The sequence below is a fragment of the Protopterus annectens genome, chromosome 1.part0 (assembly GCF_019279795.1).
Source record: "Protopterus annectens isolate FY-2018-M chromosome 1.part0, PAN1.0, whole genome shotgun sequence".
Lineage (NCBI taxonomy): Eukaryota > Metazoa > Chordata > Ceratodontiformes > Protopteridae > Protopterus > Protopterus annectens.
The window spans coordinates 1,985,737,120-1,985,764,524 of NC_056725.1; the positions used below are offsets into that span (position 1 = coordinate 1,985,737,120).

A 27,405-nucleotide genomic window follows, 5' to 3' on the forward strand; every position below is an offset into this window, starting at 1 on the left:
AGCAAATATGAGCATGTTGGCTTTTGTTCAGCTATGCCCTACTTTAGACCAAGCTTGTCCAACATTGCTCAATATTAACCAACATTGCTGGACATTGCCCAATATTACTCAACATTGACCACAGTTGTGCTAGTTGGTGTGTGCGATTTCATTTACATATACTACATGGTGGTAAATGCTGTCTAGCACTGCTTTATATTGCTTAACACATGGCAATCATGCCTCAGGTGGTGCTGCAGGGCTGCCTATGTCGGATGCGCATACTACACTCCCCATACATGTTTGAAAGCAGGTAGTGTCAACTTAGGCATCCCTTTTACTATATGTGCGAGTCAGAGAGAGGTATCATTTCCATAGTTCCTACTGAGCCAGTGTATGTGCTATGTGTTGCCTCTTTGCCAAGGCCAAAGCATTCTGGGCACGCCTCCTTCTGCCTACTGGGGCAGGCTCAGGTTGTTCCTCCTCCGAGTTACACTCTTGTCTGTGATGGCCTTGGCAATGGTGTGAGGCTGTTTGGCCCAGGCCTATGCTGGTCCTGCTGCAGCTGTTTTCGCAGGATCATATTATGTAGCATAGCACATACCATGACAATTTGGTTACATGCAGTTGGTGAGTACTGCAAGGCTCCACCAGATGTGTACAGGCACCAGAACAGTGACTTGAGCAGCCCAAACACACACTCTATTACATTTTGCGTTTGTGCGTGTGCCTCATTATGGTGTTCCTGTTCAGGTGTGTGTGTGTTTCTGATGGGTGTCATCAGCCACGGCTCCAGCGCATAGCCAGCATCCTCCACTAGGTGACCATGTGGGATGTCCCCGTTGGCGAATGTCTGGTACAGCTGCGTCAGATGCCAGATCTGGGAATCATGGTAGCTTCCAGGGCAGCCAGCACACACATTCAGTATTATGCCCTGGGCATCACACATGACCTGGCAGTTGATGGAGGGGAAGCCCTTGCGGTTGAAGTAGACCCTACCCCACTCACCAGCTGGTGCTGTGATGCGTATGTGCATGCAGCCTATTGCACCCACTACCTCAGGGTATTCCGCTATTTGCTGGAAGAGACGCATATTGCTGGCCAATACCTCACGGGAATTGGGGAAATGTACATGATCCCCGACATGTGCTGACATGGCATCTAGGAACTGGTGCAGTACCCTGGATGCTGATGCCTGTGATATCCCCATCATATCACCAGTTGGTCTCTGGAAGGTACTTGTTGCTAATATTCTTAGGCCTTAGTTTCCACTGGGATGGGTTCCCCACTGTTGGTTCTGTGTGTGAGGTGTGGCCTGCACAGCTCAACAATTTGCTGCAAGAGGTCTGTGTCCAGTCTATAGCGCTCCACTATCTCCAGTTCATGTAGACCCTGGTAGGTTACCCTGGGCATGTACACTCTTCTCTGTATCCTCACTGTGGATTGTCCAGCAGCATTTGCATTGTCACCACCCTCAGCATGTTGCATATGTCGCCTTATGTTGCATTATAACAGCAATGGCAGCCCCTAACATTTCTTTGTCTCAGTAACGCTTTTTCAGTTTTCACTTCTATTAGCTTACTGCAGTGTTGCAGTCTCTCTTGAGAGAAACATAATGGACTGCTGTTAGCAGAGTTTTAAGTGCTGGGCTGGGCTTGGCTAGTGTACTGCCTGTGTATTTGCCTGATTCTGATTGTTTTCACCTGCTAGCTCTGCTAGTACTCTCTGGTAGCTTCCTACTATTTGTTGTGCTTTCTTTTTCCTTTCTGTTTCCTCGGGGGGGGGGCAGTGCCGCTCACACCAGCACACACGCACGCAAACATGTTTACATGGCCTAAAACTTGCTTATTCTTAAAACGCGCACACACCAGCACAAACGCGCTTACAACTCTTTTAAACAGCCTTATACATGCTTACTCCGGCTTAAACGCATGCACTCACACTTACACACGCGCACACATACATGCTCAGCAAGAAACTTTGGTGTTATCCATGGCATACACCTTCAATTTTTTGCCTTTACCTAGCCTACCTGTTGACACACACCTTTCAATGTTGTGTAAATAACAGCTGACACATGCCACTCTGCTCCAGTGAGCTTCACTTCTTTCATACATACCCCCCTCATGATGTCACCTATCTTCTACTCTGTTACTCCCCTTATCCTACTCCTACACTCCACTGTCTCTGCTCAATTGCTATGTAAACTTGCGATTCACTATCCTAACCCTCATTTACATAGGATTGCCTACTAATGCTTGGTTACATCTCTTAGGCTGAGCTTCCCCCCTTAGCAACCTCTACTCAGTGGCCATGTTGTCTTCAGCCTGCCAATCACTTGCATTGTAAATTCATATTGGCATTAAAATCCACATTGGTGTATCTTCATTATTGATTTTATGGTTTTTAGAGCGTGCGCTGCGCTACGCTTAAACCCCGGAGATCGGGATGAAAAAAAAAGTTATTTTATTTTTATTTTGCATCACTTAATGTTGCCAGTGGCCGTATTTTTGGCAATTGGCATGCTTACTCATGTAAATGCATCTCGTTTTGCTATTTGCAGAACCATACTCAGTTGTCAACTGAGTACATTTCTGCAAATAACACTACTCCTACTTGGACAGGTTCGGGTTTCCTGGATCGCAAATTAACTCATTTGCATAGCTTTCGCCTGCAATTGATTTGCATATCCAGTCCCTGTCCGTGTAGGACTCGTTTTGAGAGCTCTGTTGCACGCCCCTACTGGCTGTTTCTGGATCGCTCGGAGGACATGTTGGCTGCACGGAGTCTTACTCTACTCTTAGACTCCGTGCAAGCCTTCATGAATCTGGACCATATTTCTTTCACTTTTATAAAACCGTCTCATTTATTCACAACTACATAACTTTTCTGAAATTGTACTCCTAGCAAAGATACCCAATTGATTGAAAAAATGCATACCCTCAGTTTTCACCATATCACCCAAGCTATTACTTTTTTTATTCAAGGTCATTCCCATTTCATTTAAACATCCATTCAGACAAACCAATGGTTTCCTAGTCCATATTTTAGGCTTAGCAACCACAACTGTATCGTCTGTGTGTCAAAAAACTACTGGAGTCATCATCTTGTTTACATCACATATCTAGCATCTTTCATTTTATAAGCTACTTCACTCATGATCACATTCATTACCAATGCCAACAATATTCCATGCATGGGACATCCTCTTCTTATACCATACTTCATGCATGTTTTTTTACTCAGCCACCCATTCACTAACACTGTCATACTATAATTTTGATATGCTGACATACACAGACTCCTAATTCTATTACCTGCTGCTTCATACTTCTCCAGAACATCCCACACAACATCATACCCTAATGTCCTACAGTGCATCAAATACATTTCTAATACTGCATACCATAAGTTTCACATCCCCCTTTTTACTGTTATGTTCCACAATTTCTCTCACAATCAAAAACAATTCTTGACATCCTTTCCCTTTTATACCATATATACTTTCTTCCATAATATTCCACATCCTTCCTTCCATTCTTCTCTGTATTACTGTCATAAAAAATTGTGTTTTTTAGTGTGACGGGCCTCCATTTTTATTTCATTCTTCTCAGCTTCCATATAAATTTTAATATCTTACTACATAACCCTTTGTAAACCTTTTCTTCCACCATTCATTCAGTACGTTTACAAAATATTCTCTTTTCATTCCGTTAATTTCATGTATGTTTCATACTGTATACCATCTGGACCTGATAATCAGTATTTATTTTAACTACTTAATCTAGTTCACTAATGGTAATTTATTTTTAACTCCTTCCAGATTTTTTTTTTTTTTTTACTTTCCATGCAATTATTTTCCATCTTTTCACTCTTGTACATACAGTGGATATAAAAAGTGTATACACCCCTGTTAAAATGCCAGGTTATTGTGATACAAAAAATGAGACCGCAATAAATCATTTCAAAACTTTTCCCACCTTTAATGTGACCTATAACCTGTACAGTTCAATTGAAAAACAAAGCTGTTAGGGGAAAAAATAAAAAAAAATACAATAAGCTGGTTGCATAAGTGTGCACACCCTTAAACTAATACTTTGTTGAAGCACCTTTTGATTTAATTCCAACATTCAGTCTGCTTGGGGTACACACCTGCCGTCAGTTAGAGAGACTGATTAACCCCAAATAAAGTTCTACTGTCCTAGTAGGATTTTCCTGACATTTACTCATTTGCCTGCTACAGCAAAAGCCATGGCTCACAGAGAGTTTACAAAGCATCAGAGATCTCATTGTTGAAAGGTCAGTCAGGAGAAGAGTACAAAAAAATTTCCACAGCATTGAATATACCATGGAACAGTGAAGGCAGTTATCAAAAAGTGGAGAAAATATGGGACAACAGTGACATTGCAAAGAACTGGATGCCCCTTCAAAATTGATGAAAAGATGAAAACTGGTCAGGGAGGCTGCCAAGAGATCTGCAACACTGAAGGAGCTGCAGGAATTTCTGGCAAGTACTGGTTGTGTACTACATGTGACAACAATCTCCTGTATTCTCCATATGTCTGGGCTGTGGGGTAGGGTTGCAAGACAGAAGCCTTTTCTTACACAGAAAAAGATACAGGCCCGAATAAAATTTGCAAAACCATACATAACGTCTTCCAAAATTCCAAAAGGTATGTTTGGTGCAAAAACAACACTATGCATCACCAAAAGAATACCATCCCCACAATGAAGCATGATAGTGGCAGTATGCTTTGGGGCTGCTTTTATTCAGCTGGAACTGGGCCTTTAGTCAAGGTGGAGGGAATTAGGAACAGATGTTCATTGTGTTACACTGCTGCAGTCATCACACTTGGGTTATCCTGCCGTCAGGCGGTCCCGCAGTCAGCCAGAGTTCCAAAGTCTTGGTCCGGCGTCGGTTGCTGTCACTTCTTCCCTGACGTTAGTGTGCCAGGGGTATATAATATGCATCCAATGCCATTTTCTTCAGTCTTTCTTGCCGTGGTGCCTGAAGCAGTTTGCAAGTGCTGGTCGGCCGACTCCTGAGATTTTCGAAGTCTAATTTCAGATCCGAAGTCTTCAATAAAGCTAAGTACCCCGTTGAGGAAAGCTTTTTCTTGCCTCAGTTTGATGTCGGAAAAAGTTAATAATTGTATTTCTTGTGGGAAGCAAATACCTCATAAGGCCTTCCACTCTTACTGTATTCCATGCCTAGGCCCTGATCACAACGTCACTAGTTGTCTGTTTTGTGCTAGATTCAACACATGCACTATAAAGAGACGTTTTGATTTTGCTTTACACTACTTTGGCCGAAGGTTCAATTATACCATGCTGCCGGATCAGCCGATGATCTCAATACCGAAAAAATGCAAAGACAAGGATAAAGACAGGCATCCGAGGTCCAAAACCGACGAAACCTCTTGTAGGCCAGTCGCCGGTTCGCCTGTTCTCAGTGAGGCACTTTTGCAGCCCCTGACACCCACTGCCTCAGAGCCACAGGCTGCTTCCGACTCCCACGTGGAGACATTAACTCAAGGTATTGGGCCTATGGAAACTAATCCCTCAGATGGGTCCGGAGCCGCTGAGCAGGCACCGGCTTCTGCGGGTGTTTTCAGACCTTCACAACATACCATTAAAACAACAGCCAAGACAAAGGTACCATTAAAGACAAAGAAACAAGTACAACATTCTCCTGGACGGTCCTCCATGCCTAAGAAACAGATGCTTAAAATGGCTGAAGACCTCATTACTCTAATCGGGGGCTCCCATCCCCCATCCCCCTACTGAGAAAAGGCCTAGGCAGGATACAGACTATGACTCCTCTGATCAGGTTTCCATTTCCTCTGATTCCTCTTCAGACCAGGGATACTCTTTACCCCCCTATGAGGACTCTGATGCTGAGGAATCTATCCCTTCAGCCTCTCCTCCTGAGGATTACTCTTTTGGGGAAACTTTACATACCATGAGGGAACATTTCCATTGGGAAAGTCAGGAATATTCAGAATCCAAGAAAAGGCTTTGGGATTTCCTCTTATTGCCTCAGCACAGGCCCCTGGCTATTCCGCCTGTGCTAGACATTGTGGATGATCTGTTCTCTGTATCTCCTGACTCTTTGCCCCCTGCTACAGCCAAGCCAGATAGGTATTATAGAGTCCCTGACTCTGAAGTTTCTAAACTATTTCCCAGGGTCCAAAAGGGGTTAAGGCTTCCATTGCAAAAAAATCCAGTACTGTCTGATGGAGATTCTAGAGCTTTGGATAGATGGGGGAAGAAAGTATACATGTCTGCAACTTTAGCAGTAAGAGCTTTAAATTGCCAGTTTCACATGCTTAAGTACCAACAATATTTAATGGCTCAGTTAAAACAGAAAATGCTTGCTAGCTCAGAAGCTCCTGATTGTAAAGAAATGCAGGATTTATTGCATGCAGTTGAACAGGTGGGAAAACCTCTGCAATGTGGTTTGATTCTTTAGAGGCCTCTTGTAGAGCCGCATTTACAGGTTCTGTTACTCGAAGACATGTTTGGTTAAAAGAACAGAGAGTACCTGATCATGTTAAGGCAAAGTTATTGGATGCTCCTTTACAACATGATACCTTGTTTGGTGTTAAGGCAGAAGAGGTGTTAAAGAAAATGGAGGATAAAGCTAAATCTATGCAAACAGTCAAGGATTTCTTACAGGTACAGCCACCTCGGTTTAGCAGAAATTGGCTAACAAAAAATTGGTCCTTTCCAGTGTCAGACAGGCCACAGAGAGTCAGATACAGACACCCAAGAGGCAGATATCAACCCCAAGGCTCAAATAGACAACGACAGTAGGGCACCTCAACCCCAAAAGGAGGTGTGAGGATAAGTCTCAACCTTACAGGAAACGGTCACAATGACTTTACTTTGTGTACGCCAAGCACGTCCCTTCTGGAAGCCCCCTTAGGGGGGAAAACTAGCACTTTTTTTTCTCAAAACTGGCAAACAATCACCCAAGACAAATGGGTCCTGAATATTGTGTCTCAAGGTTACAGATTCCACTTCCATACTTTACCAAAGCTAAAAGGAATGCCAGACCTGCCACAAAATCAATGGGAAGAGGCACAAAAACAAATTTCAGCCCTCATGGACATGAGAGCTATACAAAAAGTACCACAACAGGAACAAGGACAAGGATTTTAAGACTCTTCCTGGTCCCCATAAAGGACAAAGCCTGGAGGCCTATACTGGACCTTTCAATTCTGAATACTTACCTGGATATTCCGAAATTCAAAATGTTGACATTACAGCAGCTTCTACCCATGCTGGGCAAGAAGGCTTGGCTTGTTACTCTGGACCTCAAAGAGGCATACCTGCATGTCCCTATCAGACAAAATTGCAGAAGATACCTCCAATTCAAAGCTGGTACAATGCACTACTAATTCTCTGCACTGCCCTTTGGCTTATCTACTGTGCCCAGGGTCTTCACAAAGTGCCTGGCACAAGTAATTGCATTTTGCAGACAAAAAGGAATTCAAATATATCCATACCTGGATGACTGCCTCATTCAAGCAGAGACAAAGGACATTCTTCTACAGCATCTGGCGTTTGTGAAAAAATTGCTAATTTCTCTAGGGTACACAGTAAACGAAAAGAAGTCAAAACTAGTGCCCTCACAACAGATTAAATTCCTGGGTGCCAGCTTAAATACAACGGCCCGGATGGCTTACCTCACGCCAGACAAACAAGTGCAACTAACTCATTTTTTTCAACTACTGGCAAAAATGTCCCATCTCCCTGCAAGAAAAATTCTGCAGGCCCTGGGATTCATGGCATCCTGCATACTACTAATACCATATGTCAGACTGCATATGAGGAAATTACAATTGTACCTAAAATTGTTTGGACTCAACATTCTCACAGTCTAGAAGCAGTAATTCCAATAATTCCCTGCCTACAACAGGAGTTTCGATGGTGGGCACAGGCATGCCACCTAAACAAGGGTCAGCCTTTTACCCAACCCACAGCCAGGCAAACTCTAACAGATGCTTCGTATTACGCCTGGGGAGCACACATGGCAGGAAAATGCATTCAGGGCAAGTGGACCACAGACCAGATGCATCTTCACATCAATAAAAAGGAGATGTTGGCTGTTCAAAATGCCCTAACAGCTTTCAAGGACCTTCTACATCCAGGACAACTATTACTAAAGATGGACAACACCACAGTAATGTGGTACATTAATAAGGGGGCACTCATTCTTATCCCCTATGCAGGCAAGCCATGACCTTGTGGAACACAGCTCTAACGTACCAAGTTCACCTGCAAGCGCAATTCCTGCCAGGAAAGAAAAATACTCTGGCAGACTACCTAAGCAGAAATATCATGGACCCTCACGAATGGAAATTGAATCCACAAATATTCAGCATGATAACACAAAACTGGGGATGCCCAGACATAGATCTTTTTGCCTCCCCTCTGAATTGCCAACTACAAAAATTCTGCACAAGGACTGATCACAAACAAGCATGGAAAGTGGATGCTCTTCTGTTCAGCTGGAAAAACCTAAAAGTCTATGCCTTCCCACCACTGTCTCTCCTTTTAAAGGTACTCCTAAAAGCCAGACAAGAAAAACCACAGATTATCCTGATTGCTCCAGACTGGCCACGCCAGCACTGGTACCCTATCTTAAGGAACTTGGTTCAGGGCCCACCATGTATTTTGCCCCAAATTCCACACCATCTGACTCAACAAAACAATCGGATCCTGCACGGTCAGCTCAAAACCCTAAACCTGGCTGCATGGCAGATACTTTAGTCAAACAGGCAACATCTCTATCTAAAGCTGTTATGGATATCATTTTGGAGGCCAGGAGGCCTAGCACCAGGAAAGCTTACTCAGAAAAATGGAAGAGATTCTGTGCCTGGAACCAGGCTCACAGCCTTGCCCCTCTTGTTCCAAACATTCCTCAGATTTTACAATACTTAACTGAGATGCTGGACAGATGCCTATCCTTTTCATCAATTAAGATTCACGCCTCTGCCATTTCTGCACGTTACAACACTGATCCTCCTTTATTCTCTCATCCCTTGCTAAAGCAGTACCACAGAGGGGCTAAAAACATAAGACCGCCCCAGAGAGAACCAACACCAACTTGGGACCTCAATTTCGTTTTGGAAAAACTGACCCTACCACCTTTTGAGCCAGCCAATACAGCCAAACTAAAATTTTTATCATGGAAAACAGCTCTGCTCCTGGCAGTAACTTCAGCACGAAGAGTCTCAGAGCTACAGGCATTAATGGCAGTGGAACCTTTTATCATTTTTCATCAGGACAGGGTATCTTTAAGGACAAACCCTACCTTCATGCCAAAGTTGGTATCTAGTGTGGCTCTTAACCAAACCATCCATTTGCCTACTTTTTACCCAAACCCTCAAAATAAAGGGGAGAAACTTCTGCATTCTTTGGACATACACAGGCAGCTACGCTTCTACTTGGACAAAACAAAAGCTTTCAGGAAAACCGATCAACTGTTTGGAGCAGATCGCAAGGCTATCTCAAAGCAGACTATATCCAAATGGATAGGACACTGTATTCGGTACTGCTACGCACAGCATGGAAAATCAGTCCCTAATAACATTAGGTCTCATTCCACCAGGGCAACAGCCACTTCAACAGCCTTTCTCAGAGGAGTACCTACCAAGGAAATTCTGGAGGCTGCAACTTGAAGTTCAGTGCACACCTTCACCAAGCATTACCACCTGCCTCTTTACTCTAAATCCAGAGCAGGATTTGCCACTGCAGTTCTGCAGGGCCTCTTAGCCAATCCTAACTCTTTATAGACCAGCCAGCCAAACTTAGCTTTGGGATTCAACCCAAGTGTGATGTCTGCAGCAGTGTAACACGATGAACATAGTACAGTTTTGTACCTACCATAAATGTAGATGTTCGAGTGTTCACATTGCTGCAGTCCAGGTTACCCTCCCTCCATCCCCTCTGAATTAGCTGGACTTATCTATACCCTTCTATCCTGTACAACCTTTGGGGTGTATTTGCTGGTAACTGAAGGCATTGTTTTTATTTTATATGTATATTTTTGATTAGCAATATGTATTGCCTACCCACTTGGGGGGCACCTGACATCTGGGGCAAGAAAAACTGAAGAAAATGGCGTTGGATGCATATTATATACCCCTGGTGCACTGACATCAGGGAAGAAGCGACAGCAACCAACGCCGGACCAAGACTTTGGAACTCTGGCCGACTGCGGGACCGCCTGACGGCAGGATAACCCAAGTGTGATGACTGCAAGCAGTGTGAACACTGTAATATCTACATTTATGGTAGGTACAAAACTGTGCTTTCCATATACTGGTCACTTTTGGCCCAAAACCGTCAGACATCTGCTAGAAAGCTGAAGATGAAGAGGAATTTCATCTTTTAACATGACAATGACCCCAAGCATACGTCCAAATCAGCAAAAGAATGGCTTCACTGGAAGAAAATTAAAGTTTTGGAATGGCCCAGACCTAAATCCAATAGAAAATCTGTGGGGAGATCTGAAGAGGGCTTCTGCACAAGAGATGCCCTTGACAGATTTGGAGCGCTTTTGCAAGGAAGAGTGGGCAAATATTGCCTAGTCAAGATGTGCCATGCTGATAGATTCCTACCCAAGAAGACTAAATGTTGTAATTAAATGAAAAGGTGCTTCAACAAAGTATTTAAGGTTGTGCACACTTAATGCAACCAGCGTATTGTACGTTTTTTTTTTTTTATTTATTTTTTCCCCCTAAGAGATTTGTTTTTCAATTGAATTGTACAGGTTATAGGCCACATTAAAGGTGGGAAAAGTTTTGAGATTATTTATTGTGGTCTTATTTTTTTATTTTACAAAAACCTGGCATTTTAACAGGGATGTGTACACTTTATATCCACTGTATTTTCCACATGCTTTACTATAATATTCCTAATTCTTTCTTTCATTCTTTTTACCTCACTTTATGTTTTTCATTTCCATCATTATACTAACATCCTTTACTGTTGATAACCTCCTGTCTGCCTAAACAGTAATGCCTTGTTTTTTCTTTTTTTATATATATATTTTTTCATACTGTACTATTGTATTGTCCTGTAATACATTTGTATAATTGTCCCTTTACTTCACTTTCTCAGTTTCTTGCATCATCCTGCCATTAAAAAAGCACTTTTTAAATTCAGTCCACCATTCAGCCCAGTTTTTATAGAAGCTTCATGTTCTAGGATTTCTTTCATAACTGCAGTACTTAACACTCCAGTTTCATCCCATAATACCTCATTTATACTTTTATTTCCTTTCCAATTTTAATGCAGTCTTTATTCCATCACCTCCATCCACATTGCTAAATGGTCTGAAAAACCTTTCACCACTGCATCGGCATCCGCTACCCCCAAGCCTTCTGATAATACAAAATAATCAATTTCAGATCCAAGGGCCTCCTTCTGTAAGTCCATAATTTACCCCATTTTATTACTTCCTGTATTTTCCTGTCCTTTTATATCTTCTCCATAAATTACAATTCCCTGCAATTACAATTTTAATGTTAACTACATAGTTTAATATTTAATGAAACCGATTTTCTTTCATAGGTTCATAGGTTCATAGGTTCATACTAGGCTATCTGCCGGATCTAGATTTTTGAGGTGAAGCATATTCATCAAATCTGGGTTTGACACAATCATTGGTCTGATGTGCTAGTTATATATAAACATGTTACCTCCACAACAGTTAACCTTTTTACCACCATTACATCTAGGCCGGTATTCATAGTAATTTGCCTGAATGCAGTAGGGGTATTCCTGGTGTTTATGAATGAGCATAGCAAAGGCAAGATTGACAGAGACCGTTTATACTGATGTGAAATGCCTTAAGTATAATGAGGTTTATGAATCTTGCAGAGCGGTGTATGCTACTGAGGTGCTCTTGAAATTCATAGTCCAGTATCCACACACCATTGCTGAAAAAGATGTTTCTCCTTTGACTGCTTGCCCCCCAGCCATCCTTTCTGTAATCTGTCCTAGTATGCACAAGCCCTTCCCTGACACGCACATTATTTCCCCCAGCAAACCCCTTCAGTAATTAGTCTAAGTATGCACAAGCACTAAAATGGCACAAGATAAATTATTTTGCCTGGTGATTAGTAGTCTGACCATGTTTGCACAAGCAGTTCACTGACATCAAAATGAAACACTTCCCCAAGCAGTCCCTTCATTACTGTATCCAAATATACACAAGCAACAAAATGAAACACTTCCCCAAGCAGTCCCTTCATTACTGTATCCAAATATACACAAGCAACAAAATGAAACACTTCCCAAGCAGTCCCTTCATTACTGTATCCAAATATACACAAGCAACAAAATGAAACACTTCCCCAAGCAGTCCCTTCATTACTGTATCCAAATATACACAAGCAACAAAATGAAACACTTCCCCAAGCAGTCCCTTCATTACTGTATCCAAATATACACAAGCAACAAAATGAAACACTTCCCCAAGCAGTCCCTTCATTACTGTATCCAAATATACACAAGCAACAAAATGAAACACTTCCCCAAGCAGTCCCTTCATTACTGTATCCAAATATACACAAGCAACAAAATGAAACACTTCCCCAAGCAGTCCCTTCATTACTGTATCCAAATATACACAAGCAACAAATGAAACACTTCCCCAAGCAGTCCCTTCATTACTGTATCCAAATATGCACAAGCAACAAAATGAAACACTTCCCCAAGCAGTCCCTTCATTACTGTATCCAAATATGCACAAGCAACAAAATGAAACACTTCCCCAAGCAGTCCCTTCATTACTGTATCCAAATATACACAAGCAACAAAATGAAACACTTCCCAAGCAGTCCCTTCATTACTGTATCCAAATATACACAAGCAACAAAATGAAACACTTCCCAAACAGTCCCTTCATTACTGTATCCAAATATACACAAGCAACAAAATGAAACACTTCCCCAAGCAGTCCCTTCATTACTGTATCCAAATATACACAAGCAACAAAATGAAACACTTCCCCAAGCAGTCCCTTCATTACTGTATCCAAATATACACAAGCAACAAAATGAAACACTTCCCAAGCAGTCCCTTCATTACTGTATCCAAATATACACAAGCAACAAAATGAAACACTTCCCCAAGCAGTCCCTTCATTACTGTATCCAAATATACACAAGCAACAAAATGAAACACTTCCCAAGCAGTCCCTTCATTACTGTATCCAAATATACACAAGCAACAAAATGAAACACTTCCCAAGCAGTCCCTTCATTACTGTATCCAAATATACACAAGCAACAAAATGAAACACTTCCCAAGCAGTCCCTTCATTACTGTATCCAAATATACACAAGCAACAAAATGAAACACTTCCCCAAGCAGTCCCTTCATTACTGTATCCAAATATACACAAGCAACAAAATGAAACACTTCCCCAAGCAGTCCCTTCATTACTGTATCCAAATATACACAAGCAACAAAATGAAACACTTCCCCAAGCAGTCCCTTCATTACTGTATCCAAATATACACAAGCAACAAAATGAAACACTTCCCCAAGCAGTCCCTTCATTACTGTATCCAAATATACACAAGCAACAAATGAAACACTTCCCAAGCAGTCCCTTCATTACTGTATCCAAATATACACAAGCAACAAAATGAAACACTTCCCCAAGCAGTCCCTTCATTACTGTATCCAAATATACACAAGCAACAAAATGAAACACTTCCCAAGCAGTCCCTTCATTACTGTATCCAAATATACACAAGCAACAAAATGAAACACTTCCCAAGCAGTCCCTTCATTACTGTATCCAAATATACACAAGCAACAAAATGAAACACTTCCCCAAGCAGTCCCTTCATTACTGTATCCAAATATACACAAGCAACAAAATGAAACACTTCCCCAAGCAGTCCCTTCATTACTGTATCCAAATATACACAAGCAACAAAATGAAACACTTCCCCAAGCAGTCCCTTCATTACTGTATCCAAATATACACAAGCAACAAAATGAAACACTTCCCCAAGCAGTCCCTTCATTACTGTATCCAAATATACACAAGCAACAAAATGAAACACTTCCCCAAGCAGTCCCTTCATTACTGTATCCAAATATACACAAGCAACAAAATGAAACACTTCCCCAAGCAGTCCCTTCATTACTGTATTCAAATATACACAAGCAACAAAATGAAACACTTCCCCAAGCAGTCCCTTCATTACTGTATCCAAATATACACAAGCAACAAAATGAAAAATTTCCCCAAGTGAGTCTTTCAGTTTCCCATGTCTACACAAGCACTTTAAAATAAAAAAAAGTAAACTCAGTAACTCCTTTTAAAAGTGTGTGGCAACTGCCTATCCTCATGTTAGACTGCTGCTTACTGGGGTGAGTTCAGGGCCATTTACATTTACCTCTGTAGTTTTTCTTCACCCAGGGTACCTTTTTTCCCCAACATCTTGTCCTTCCTCATGTGTGGTTTCTTCCCTTTCCCATTCTTTTTCATTTGTTACTGTTTGCTCTTGATAATCTAGCCAAAAATGTGTTTTTATTTTTTAACACAACCTGCAATTAGGCACTATTGCCGTAGGTCCTTTCTCAATAAACTGGTTGCATTGTTACTTGTCACAGTCATTAATTGAGAAAAGTCCCCACAAAAGAAACCTGAGTTAGGCTAGCCAGCATTTCTTAATGTCCCTCTGTCATTTCTAACATTGTGTTATCAACAGTTTCACACAAATCCTGCATGCATTTTAACATCCCGTTCTTCCAGCTGATCAGTTCTAAACTGCAAAGTAACTTTGTTACTATGAGACAAAAATAAGTAATAAATAAATAAATGTCCTTTTTGTTGCACAGTGAGAAATTTCATCATCAGTCCCTTTGCTTCAAGTCAGTCTGTTTCTCAATATGCATAAAAGACCAAAGTTCTTGAGCTTTAAAACCCAGAACAGTTGCCTAATTGTCGCAAACATAATACCTATTGCGGTATCATGTTTTTGTGCTTGTTCTCCCAATTGGTCCTTTTACTTAGTTTGTTGCTGCTCTCCTTATTTGCCTGCTGTTACTGCTTTATATGTTTTACTTACTGCAATATCTGCTGCCACACAACCAGACACCTTCTCAGTTTGGTGCTGCTTTGTTTTACTTTCTGCCACTGCATGTGTGTTAAATTGCTGCATTCACTGCTGCCACATCACCTGGTTCCTTGTCAAATTGTTCAGAAATGCTGAGGATGTTAATGTGATCTATCTCACACCATGAAGCAGCAGAAGTGTCACCTCGATCATCCTGCTCTGTTATTTTTAACAGAACATGATCTGCAAGCTCTCCTGACACCAGTCCTGTTATCTTCACCACTCCAACAGATTCTCTTACTTCTCCATTGATGCAGCTAAACACCACTCATTTGAATCCTCCACCATACAGAAATCTTTGTTTACATCCTGATGCTCCATGTTGAACAAATTGTTCTCATGTTCCACCTCCAAACACTCCATAGCTTTTCTCACCTCCTCCTTGCTGCTGTTTCTCTTGGGCTCTTCCTTGCTGCTTTCAGAGCCCTCTGGCACCATCTAGCAGCTCCAAAGATTAGGAAAAAGCTCTCCAGTGTCCTGGCCAAGTTTCACCTAGCAGTATAAATACCACTTCTGGTCTTCTCTGAAAAGAGGCTACTAGCCTAATAGGACTAACCTTGTCAACAAAGTATAGACAACTGAATTGGTAAACAAATCATAGGACCATAGAATCATAAGAAGTTGCTAGGCTAATGGCCTTAGGACCCTTACAAGCCTAGCCAAGTTCTTACCCTTATTTCTACGATCAGCACCTATTGCCTCTGTCCAGGAAGGAAACAGGTGGAACCCCTGGGGTGAATTTACGGTCACCCATCCAGTCGTCCAGATTGTGTTTGAAGGGGGACAATGAGGTGCTCTGTTTGACATGAAGTGGGAGTCTGTTCTAAAGGTGTGGTAACCTCTGTGAGAAAAATCTGTCCCTCCTAGCAGGTTTTGTTAATGTCACATACCAGGTTAAGGTCTTCCATGTAACATTTGACTTGTGGATATGCAGCATTTCCAATAATGCAGGGTCAGAAATTGCCTTGTATAGAAGGCCGAGATCACCTCTAAGTAGTCTGTATGAAACCAAATAAAGTGACAGTGATTTCAGATGATCCCCATAGGACAGATGCTGGAGACCTTGAATTTTCTTTGTGAGGAGCATTTGTGGTTTCTCCAGTTGCTGCAAGTGCTTAGAAAGGTACATACCAAAAGGGGCATTGTACTCAATTATTGTCCTGATGAGGGAAGAGTGCAGAGCGGTTACAGCTTCTTTCTTTTTCTTTAGGCAATGCCCTTACTTATGAGATGAGCAATATAGAATGTCAACACTTTGAAGACATGGTGGTCAAAGGTAAACTTGCTGTCAACTATTGTGCGCAGGTCTCACCACTGTTTGTTTAAGGTTTTGCTGTAGATGTGGTAGTTAGCAGGAACATTGCTTTTACCAAAATTAATTATAATACATTTTTTTGCATTGAGTTTAAGGCCATAACTGTGGTGCCTATCATTTGTTTGTGTAAGACCCTCTTGTAAGATGTTTCCTTTTCTTTTTGTGTGTGTGTGTGTGTGTATGTATGTGTGTGTGTGTGTGTGTGTGCACAAGCATGTGTGTTTGTGTGTGTGCATGTGCGTGTGTGTGTGTGTGTGTGTGTGTGTGTGTGTGTGTGTGCGCACGCATGGTGTGTGTGTGTGTGTGTGTGTGTGTGAGAGGTCTGTGAAGAAATAGTGGAGGTGATGTTTTTGTGGGGTTGTATGTTTAATCCACCTTTCACCATTGAGCTAAAGAGGGGAAAATATTCTGTACTGGCAATTTGGGGTACTGACACTCAGTTTTGTGAGTGTAGGACACCAGGATATGTTCTCTTTGCAGCATGCTTAGCTATCAGCTTTCCTATAGCTATTAGATATCTATCGGAGAAGCATCTTCATCATCTCAATTTCGATTTAATTTCAAGAAAAAGAAAAGTGAATTCCATCCTGACTTCAATTTTTTTTTGTTTTTTTTTTATGATTACTGGAAAGATTTCAGGGGTTTGCCAGAATTGTCGTCATGAGTTTTATGGATGTGAACAAGGTATATTACAATGCACAAAAAGCACAACTATCAGCAATAATCAGAAAGAAAAATATTTTAGCCACTTTATTACATCACTTTTAATTTGTAGATGCACAATGCTCTAAAAATAACAAGAACAATATATGGATGACAAAACAAAAACCGACACTTTGGTTGACTCCCACATTCGTCACTGAAATCTGAAATACCATAAACATGTAATCCATCACATTACTCCCTTCATATTTGTTCATAAATAACCATTTAGTCCTGCAAAAACAAAGCTCCTGGCTTTATGATCCACATTTTTCTTTGTTCACTAATATTTTCTGACAGTGTTGCTTATTGTCTCTTGTATTAAGTGCACTGTCAATACCTACTAATCTGAATATCACTTCTGGATGATTAATGATCAGTGATCAATGACATTAGCTGCTAGCCAAACTCATGGCATGTACAGGCCATTTAAGAGTTTGCCTAATTACTGCCCCCAGAGCATAAATGGCATTTTCGAATCAGTAAACCAGTGATTTCTTAAATACCTGTGTAGACTTTACAGCACAGAGATAAGTGTTCAAGTTTTCCCATATGTGATATCATCTTGAACTCAGAAATATGCCTTGTACACTTTCTAGATAATTTTAAATGGAAGAACTTGAACATACAAAAGTACTCAATAATAGACTCAACGTTCATTACAAATATTGGAACTAAAATTCTTTTATCCCTACTAGTAATACAACACATAATATTTGTAGTTAATCCATAATATCTTATAACTATTAATATGACATGTCCATCAAACGTCAAAGTTGATTCTACTACTACATCAAGGTCCCTAATCTGTGTAGTTCCTTGTAAGATATGATTGTCTCTAGAATTATTGGCGAGCTGAGCCTTCCTCTTGTAACTTACCTTTGTTGTAGTGTAGTAGTCGGTGTGTACACAGCTGAAATAAACTAAATAAATCCTCTCTCTCTGACTGCGCCTACAATCAGCTCCTTCCTACAGCTTTTCTTTACAAAAATCACCCGAACGGTGGCATACCAGCGGAAAGACACTGGTATGGAAAAACGAAAAAAAAGTTGGCGATGCGCAGAAGAGCAAAACTACGGACACGGAAAACAAGTGAAATTAATTTTAAATTTAAATATAAGGGCATGGAAGAGCTCTGAGGGCATGCAGCCCATGGTGCGGGTTGGACACTCGCGTTCGCCGGGCCGCGGGTTGGACACTCCTGCTCTTGTAAGATGTTGACATCAGTTGGAAATTCTGTGACAACTCCCCGTTTGCATTCATCAGCATACTTTATCAGCCACAGACTTTTAATTTTTGCTTGTACTTTGGAGAAATACCTTCCAAATAGTAAACGCCCCAGGACTGATCCCTGTAGAACATCACTGGTTACAGGTCTGCTGTTAGAAGTGGATTCCCCAATTTTGAGTAGGAGTTCCATCAGTGAGCCAGTTAGTGACCTAGCTAATGATGTAAGGGTTGATGCCTAGTTGGGTGAGTTGGTCAATGACGCCTGCATGGGGGATAGTGTCAAATGCCTTGGCCAAGTCCAGGTAGGCTGTATGCACAAACTTCCCTTTGAACTTCCCTTTGTCCAGTGCCTTTGTGATTATCTCGAAGAAATCCACCAGGATAAACAGGCATAATCTCCCTTTGACAAATCCAAACTGAGTAGGGTCAAGTGTTTGGAGATTACTTGTATCTTTGTTGATAAGGTCCATGATGATTTGCTCCATGGCCTTACAGGTATGGCTAGTCAGGGTAATAGGTCTATAGTTCTTGAGGTCAGTGGAAGCACCATCTTTGTGCAAGGGAATAATGGAGGCTGTTTTCAGCTGGCACGAAGCCAGTGCTTAAGACTATGAAAAGAGTACCCAGTGATGTAGAGAATTCATTTTTCAGCCCGTGTAGGATGCAGCCTGGGATGTTTGGTCCTATAGGTGCTGTGTTTTTGGCCTTGGAGAGCATTTATGACTTCTTTAGCATTACAAGGCAGGGGACAAGTGATAAAGATGTCATCGGGTACATGTAGCTGGTACAAAGGAGTGATGTTTTCACAGAACCGGTTGGCCAACTGGTTAGCTATGTCCACAGTCTCAGTATATGTGGACTACCAGTTCTGCACAAATCTGGGCCTTTCCTTTTAGGTTACTGATGTAAATATAGAAAGCCTTGTGGTTGTCCTTTGCTCCGGAAGCTAATCTGGGCTCATAGTTTGCTATGGAGGACTTCACAAGAAGTCTTATTTGCTTGTTTAAGCTGAGCAGGGGCTGTTTTCCAGTTTACGAGGGTTCACTCCCAATTACTCTTAAACAGCAATTTCCTCCTCCTGTTGTAAAGCCTGTTAATGGCGGTTGTCTACTAGGCAGGTTTGCTCATCTTTGAGCTTGTTTTGGTTCTGTCAGGTACAGCTGAGTCAATGCAGTTATACAGGTGTTTGTGTAGAGCTTGTTATAGTTGCCAGTTCCATTTGAGGGAGAAGGTGCAGGGAAGCTACTTATACCATCCTATAAGAAGTTATAATCTTTTTGGAGAAGTTTTTTAGTTTAATTGCTGCTAGGCAGATTAGGTGTGATAGTTACTTAGAATGAGACAGATTTGTGGTCAGATCTCACCAGGGAGAACCTCACAGTGGGGGTGCTACAGTGGTTCCCCCATATTGGTAGGCACCAGATCCAGGATGTTGGCACCCCTTGTGGGGGTGCCAACCAGCTGGTTCAGGGCATTGGAGTTAATGAAGTCGAGGAACCTTTGGGCAAGTGAGTTTGAGCAGGAGTAATTTACCCAGTCAATGGATGGGTAGTTAGTCGCCAAAAACCATGGTGTTTGGTTATATCTTGATAGACTCAAATAGGCAGAGTGAGTGTCCTGATTCCTGGAGGGAGTCCTGTAGCTGGAAATGACTTGAATGGGTGTTCTACCAGCAGTTAATTGCACCTGAAGTGGCTCCAGGGCATCATACTATTTAACCAGCCTGGCAATGTATTCATCATTAATGAATATTGACACACCGCCTCCTTAGTCTTCACGCCTTCAGTTTGAGGTCTGAATGTGTGGAAGGAGGTGTAACATGGTATGGCTTGGGTACTCTCCACAAACTTGAACCAGGTCTCCGTGACTGAACAAATGTCAGCATCTTCCAAGGTGAGGACAGTTTCCAGTGAGTGCAGTTTCATGTTGAGACTCCTAGCTTTTAGCAACATAACCTTGAGGTTGTTTTTAGATGGGGTTTTTACATTGGAAATTTTGTCCTTGAGCCACTGCCTAAAAAAGGCAGTATGGGGGTGGCAAGAGCCCTAGCCAATAGCTGAAATCTCAGGGGTGACAGATGAAGGCCATCTCTGGCAAAGCATTGAGGTCTGTCAATCATGTCATCCCAGGCTGACAGTGGATCCCCTTAGAATGACACCAGAAGCTAAGCCAATTATTGAAGTCTATCATTTTCTGTTTGTATTGAGGCATCATCCTAGGTGAAGGTAAAATGCTGATTAAGGCTAGGGACATACTGCCAGAGACATGCAGTCAGACAGCTTAGTCATGTCTCTCTTTATATAGTCCAGAGAGGTAGAGCTCAAGTTGTTCACACCAACATGGAATATGACATCAGTCGCCCTGTTAGACAGGGGTCAGGGGAAGTAAATATTGTGGGAAGAAATATCCAAGGAATTGTTATGGCTAGGCTTGTATAGGCCCTAGGGCTGATAGCCTAGTACCAACTTATGAACAGTACCAGTTGATGAGAGACTTGAGTGCATGTGTGACATGGCATATCCTGGCACCTGACAGCTGACAGTGACCTTTTCCTTATCCAGCGTGGTGAGAGGGACATCAGTGTGTCTCACGATGGAATCACCTATGACTAATATGTTTGATTTTGTGTGTTGCCTTTGTGTATCATGCTTGTTTTACTGTAGTAAACTGCCTTTTTCTGGTTGCTTAGCAGCTGTCTTGATTAGCTACTATAATGAAGCAGTTTGTACTTCTATGCAATTTAGGAAAAATGCACTATATGGCTCAGCAGTCAGTTAAAAAAAATCGATACATTAAATTTAAATAGAGTGAAAGAGTAATGGAGTAGTATGAATTCAGCGAAAATGTGGCGTCTTGAAGGGAAAAATGTACATATTGTTTTTTATGGGGGGAAAATGGAGGAATTAACTGGGATACTAACTTTAAACCATTTAACTAGATCACACAACAGCGAATCTCAGTTATTCTGAATGAAAACCGCAAAATTCAGTTTAATGAACTAAAAAAATCTCAGTGTGGTGGCTGCAAATGCTGACTTTGACATTTTTGAACAGTCACCACATTCCCAGAAACCGCACGTTGCACAATTTGCAAAGGGGCAGGCCCCCTGAACCCCCACACCCCCTGCTACTTGTATACAAACTCTGGGATCGCACTACAGTGAGGGAAAGGGTACATTTCCCAATCCCCACTATAGTGCGGTCTGCATCACACTGTCAAAACTCGCAACAGCAAATGCTGTTTTGCATTCACTGTTGCAGGCTTTGAGGTTATGACATTCGATTTTTTACATAGTGTGAAAGTGCCGTTTCGCACTAGTAAAAATCGAATGAAATCAAATCAGGGAAATGATAGTAAACCCTTTAAACTTCTGTAGCTTTCTCCTCTTTAAGTGTTTGCTATATTTAGCAGAGGGCATCAGGAACCGTTGCACTGTTCGGTGGATTTTGCTTTGTTTCATTTGTATATTACTAGTGCACTAGTATATAGAATTCACTACCAGTATCTGTGTTATGGGCAATATTGTGCATTTCATTAAAGTTTGTACTTTATGTAAAAGACAAAATAATTTAGTGGCCTGTTGTGATCACTGCTGCAGCAACCTTGGCTATATGGGTTATATCTTATGGTGGGTCAACCCCATCTCCTTTCCATAGGGAAAGGGTCTCTTTGGGAACTAATCTTTTTATGCCTAAAGGGGTATTCAAGGTTACTTTAAGCTAAGTCGTCCCATCTCTACTATTTTCTTTAATGAACCTAAAAATGGGGGAGAAAGGATACTTAGTACCAGAGTTGTCTGTGGACCCTCAAAATATTATCTTGACAGAACTAAATCTTTCAGATCTTTGGATCAGTTATTTCTTGTGAAGGTAAGAAGATGGGACAACCTGTGTCAAAATAGACAATTTCCAAATGGTTATCTAAAGCAGTAGCCTGTTGTAATACTCATCATAGCAAATCTATTCCAAGCAGGCTCGAGTCCCGCTCAATCAGGGCCTTGGCTTTGTCTATGGGTTTTTGGAAAGAGTTAGATTATAGAAATATTCTAGAAGCTGCTACTTGGTCCTCTGCGCATACTTTTGCAAAGCACTGTATTGCTAGGTGGGTTGCAAACTGGCTTACCGGTAGAACCTGCAGTGTGAAATTAGCTGATTCCAGGTCAGACTGCTGACCAGTCACAAGTGGAGTCCTACAGGGTTCGGTCCTGGGGCCTCTCCTGTTTGGTTATCTACTTCTCTGAAGTCCAGGCCAACATGAAGGGACTCTGGCTGACACAGTTTGCAGACAATTGCAAGTTGGGAGCTATTATTAACTCTTCAAGTGTTGTTGACATCCTACAGAAAGGCTTCACTGAGACAGACTGGTGTCAGAACCATGACCTTAAGCTCAATTCCAAAAAATGTGTCGTCATCCCCTTTGGGGAAAAAAATATTTCCCATGAGTTACCACATCAGTGGTAGTCCACTGAACACAGAAGGCATTATAAGAGGTCTGGGAACACAGGTTGACAGCTACCTCTCTTTTGACCACCACATTGCCACTGTGGTCAGAGTCCTATGTGGCACATCTCATTACTAAGAGTTTTGCATCAAGGAAGAAAGAGGTCATTGTCTTCCTCTACTCTTCCCTCATTAGCCTAGTCATTGAGAACAATGCCCCATTTGGCATGTACCTTTAGACACCTGCAACAACTGGAGAGGCTGCAAAAGTACCTCACAAAGAGGATCCTAGGCCTTACACACTTGTCCTATAGGGACAGACTAAAAAAAAAAAAAAAAAAAACTATTCTTTGTCTCATATCGCCTACTTAGAGGTGATCTCTGCTTGACTTACAAAGCCATGTCTGACCCAGCTCTGTTAGAGAAATGCTACATCTAAAGAAATCCCAATCCCTCCGCACCACACGCTCCAGAGACCTCAACCTCATTACCACAATCAACAGAACATGCTGGAGGGACAGGTTCATAACCCAGAGACTGCCCATGCTATGGAATAGACTTCTTATACATGTCAAACAGCACCTCACTGGCCATCTTAAAGAGAAATCTTGATGAGTGGATGTGTAATAGAAAATTCACCCCGGGGATCACTCCAGTGGCTCTACTTGACCGAGGCACTGTGAACTAAGTTCTGGTGGCATGATGCCAGGGTAATCCTATGGGCTAGGCTTGTAAAGGCTCCAGGGCCATTGGCCTAGTACACACTTATGAACTGTTTAATTCTGTCTCTTGGTCCAGATCAAGCTTTGCTAGGACCATTCTCCAGGGATTCCTGTGCTCTTCTTTCACCTCCCAAATATAATTTAGCTATGGTAGTCTCACTATATACCTAAGGTTACTGCAGCACTGATCAAGATGATGAACATAGTACAGTTGTGTATGTTAAACTTACCATGACAGTTGATGACTGATCGATCACTACTGCAGTAGTCACTCCCTCCCTTCATCCTCCTTGTTTCTTGGTGTTTAATGCCAGGTTGTGGGCACTTTATTTTCCTAGCATAGTGCTTTCAGGGCTCAGCTTCCCTCTGTCTGCAGGCAGGAAATCTCTGAAGGGCTTCATGCCCAAACTTGTTTAGTCAACTCAGCTTGAGCTGCTTAACAGTTTGATTGTGTTGAAGGTGCCCTGAAGCTTTGGAAGCTAGAATCCTCTATGTCCTTGGCAGGATAGAACCCATATAGCCAAGTTTACTGTAGCAGTGATCATTCGAACATCTACTGTTTTGGTAAGCTCAGCTTACACGACTGTACTTTGTATGACTAGTGTTATGCTCTAATAAAGGCAAGGAATATATGTTGCATTATTCATCTTGCCCTGTGCCACATTTTAACCTTTTCTTGTCCTTTTGTTGCTTTCCCTTACTCTGAAAATCATCTACATTGATTCCTCTTTCCAGACATTGTCTTGTAAAGTCTGGCTGGGACTTAAAATTTGGCAAGTTGCTTTGAATATCACTCTGAGACTGAATGGTTTGGAAATAGCCTTGCAAACACTTCATTGGAGATTTTGGCATGCTGTGTTAAGCTGCAGTGGAAATGTGAAGTGTCACTAATCTGAATTTGGGGGTAGCAGACACTACTTGATAGACAAAGCGATAGGTCAGTATGTACAAGAAACTGTCGAGCATCCTGTAGCTGTACATACCAGCTGCAGGAGATGGGCACTTGGTTACAGTGTATTGTGTACACAAAACCTCTTTCTTCACTGAGAAGAGTTTATTACTGTTTTTTTTCTGTTTGTATCATTTTTACACCCATAGGAAACCTCTGGGGTGTAAAGCAGCGTATAGTTATCGACCCTGACTTTGCAAATCATGATCATGCCTCTCAAACCTACTCTGTTTTGTAGGGCTTCCCTGACTTTGCCTCTTGTATTGTCCTGCCCTTGTAAAATATTTGATTTTTTCTGGTAAATTGCTGGCTATTCCAATGTGTAATGTCAGGTGCAAAATCTGTTGTCCTATTAACTTTTTAGGTATGTTAGAGTAGAAATTAAAAAAATCAAAAGTAAATAAAAACTGGATTTCTGGGGGAAAAAAGCTTGTAGTGGCCTGCGGCCCCACTGTATTCCTGGGAAAGTTTTTCTCTTGCATCTAATTTTCTGATAGTACCATTTACAAAGTTTAACATTGTTTGCGACAGCATTGCACCCGACTCTTGGAAATTAGCAAATGTTCCAATCTGTCAAGGAGGTTGTGATTCAGTCAATAGCTATTGCACTGTTAGTTTGATATCACCCTTGGAAAAATGTAATGAGAGATGTCTTTTACTTTTATCTAAAAATGGGAATGATACTGGTTTCACCAATGAAATCAATTAACGTAAATTCAAGAAAATATGGTTCTCATTTACTAGTCTTCAGAATATTTTTAGTGACAGTCAGTAAAGCAGGCAAATGAATGACTAGGAGTAGCTGTGATATTCTTCGATCTGCGCAAAGCCTTTGGTAGTGTCCAGCATTAACATAATAAGATGACATTTAAAGATATACATACTGTAACAAAAGTGCACCAAGAGTACAGCCACTTCTCCGATGAATCTAAAGTAAACCTGGATCTGTCTTGGGTCCTATTTTGTTTAATATATTTTTTTTCATTTCTTTCAGTATCATGTAAATATTGATTATCAAAATATATTGTTGACACTTAAATTTGTCCCTTATGCCAGTATATTATTTAATGCCTACCTTTGTCCACATTGTGGCCAAGTGGAAATGGTCTTGATTTAAATTGCAACAAAGTAGTGCAATGTATGCTGGCCCTTTGAAGGACAACTACACTATCATCTTTGGAAATTTTGTTGTAAAAGGTTTCAAAGACATGAAAATCATAATAAGCATAAATAGTGAAGTTGACTACTCAATCAGACCTAAACGTTGAAGGTGCTAGGACTTTAGATGTGCAACGTCTAGATCTGTACATTGAATATCTTAGGCTCATTGTCTATTATTTAAAGTTAGTTTTTGAAATAATCCCTTACTTTCAGAACATGCCATGTCCCGAAAGATTCCAATTAGTGTCTTGATTCTGTCTGCTATTTTCCTAGAGACAGACTGTTTGCATTTAAAGCACTTTTGGTGAATTGCAGATCTTATTGCGACTTAATATAGTATCCTGTTAAATAGCTCTAAAAGATAGCAATCTAACCTTTTACCTTACTAGAACTGTAAAAGGAGCTACATCTGCATCCTGGTCAATTGCAAGGATGTGGAACAAGCCCCCTTTTTCATTTAGGGATAGAATGTGCATGGACATTTTTAAACGGGCATTAGAATCATGGCTGAGAATTTTAGTATATTCTACAAACCTGGTATCTGCTATAATATGGCCTTATGGGCCTAAGAATTGGAAACAGACTTTGAAAGTGTTCCTTGCTTGGGCAACTGTGTCCTGCAAAAATCATTAAACCTGCAGACATGCTTTGATTTTTAGGACAAGAAGTATTTTTGGACTTGCTTAATATTTTCAGCTGCAATTTAGAATTTATAATAACTTGATATAAAACTGAATTAACTATAATCCATTATTCTGCATGTGAGTCTTTAATTGTTAGTAAACTGAAGTCCAGTCCTTTGCCATTGATGGTTGGTAAGCCTGCAGTAGGTTCATAGGTAGGTACTAGGCTGTCTGCCCGAGGACATTTATAAGCCTAGCCAGAGTGTGTCCGCTTTCGCCTCCCCATTGATTAACTGATCCTCTGTCAAGCAGAGCCAATGAAGTGATCCCAGGGGTGTATTTTCTGTTACCCATCCACTCGTCAAGGTTTCTCTTGAAGAGTGTTAGTGAGGGGCTCTGCCTAATATAGTTTGGAATTTTGTTCCAAAGCATGGGGAGTCTCTGCGACAGGAATCTATCCCTCCAGCATGTTCTATTTATTGTTGTGGCAAGGTGTAGCTCACTAGAGCACGTGGCTCGCAGTGACTTGAATTTCTTTAAGTGGAGCATGTCCATCAATTCTGAGTTGGACATGGCTTTGTAAGTCAGGCAGAGATCACCTCTGAGTAAACAATATGCCACTGAGTGCAGCTGGAGTTTTTTCAGTCGGGCTGCATAGGACATATGTTTGAGGCCAGTAATCCTCTTGGTGAGGTACTTTTGTGGTCTGTCCAGCTGTTGGAAGTGTCTTGTGAGGTACATCCCAAATGGGGCATTGTACTCTGATGGGTCTGATGAGTGACTAGTAGAGGGGCACTATAACCTCTTTATTTCTAGATGCGAACCCTTTAGTAATTAGATGGGCCACATAGAAGGATTTCCTAACTACTTTGGCAGTATGATTGTCAAAGGAGAGAGCTACCTGGGTCCCCAGATCTCTTATTACCCCTTCTGTATTAAGGGGGCTGCCACCTATGTGATAATTCGTGGGTGTTTTGTTTTTCCCAAATGGGATGACTATGCATTTTTTGGCATTTAGCTTGAGGCCATGACTTTGACACCAGGTGTCCGTCTCAGTAAGGCCCTTTTGGAGGGTGTCCGTGTCAGCCGGAGAGTCAGTTATGGCTCCCAGTTTGCAGTCATCAGTGAAC

At 41.5% G+C, this 27,405-nt stretch overlaps 1 protein-coding gene across 3 annotated transcripts in view; it reads left to right on the forward strand.

Moving 5' to 3' along the window:
* The window catches only part of RNF144A (ring finger protein 144A), a 731,556-nt gene that overhangs the window by 99,881 nt on the left and 604,270 nt on the right, over positions 1-27,405 (forward strand). The gene's annotated exons all lie outside the window — the stretch shown is intronic.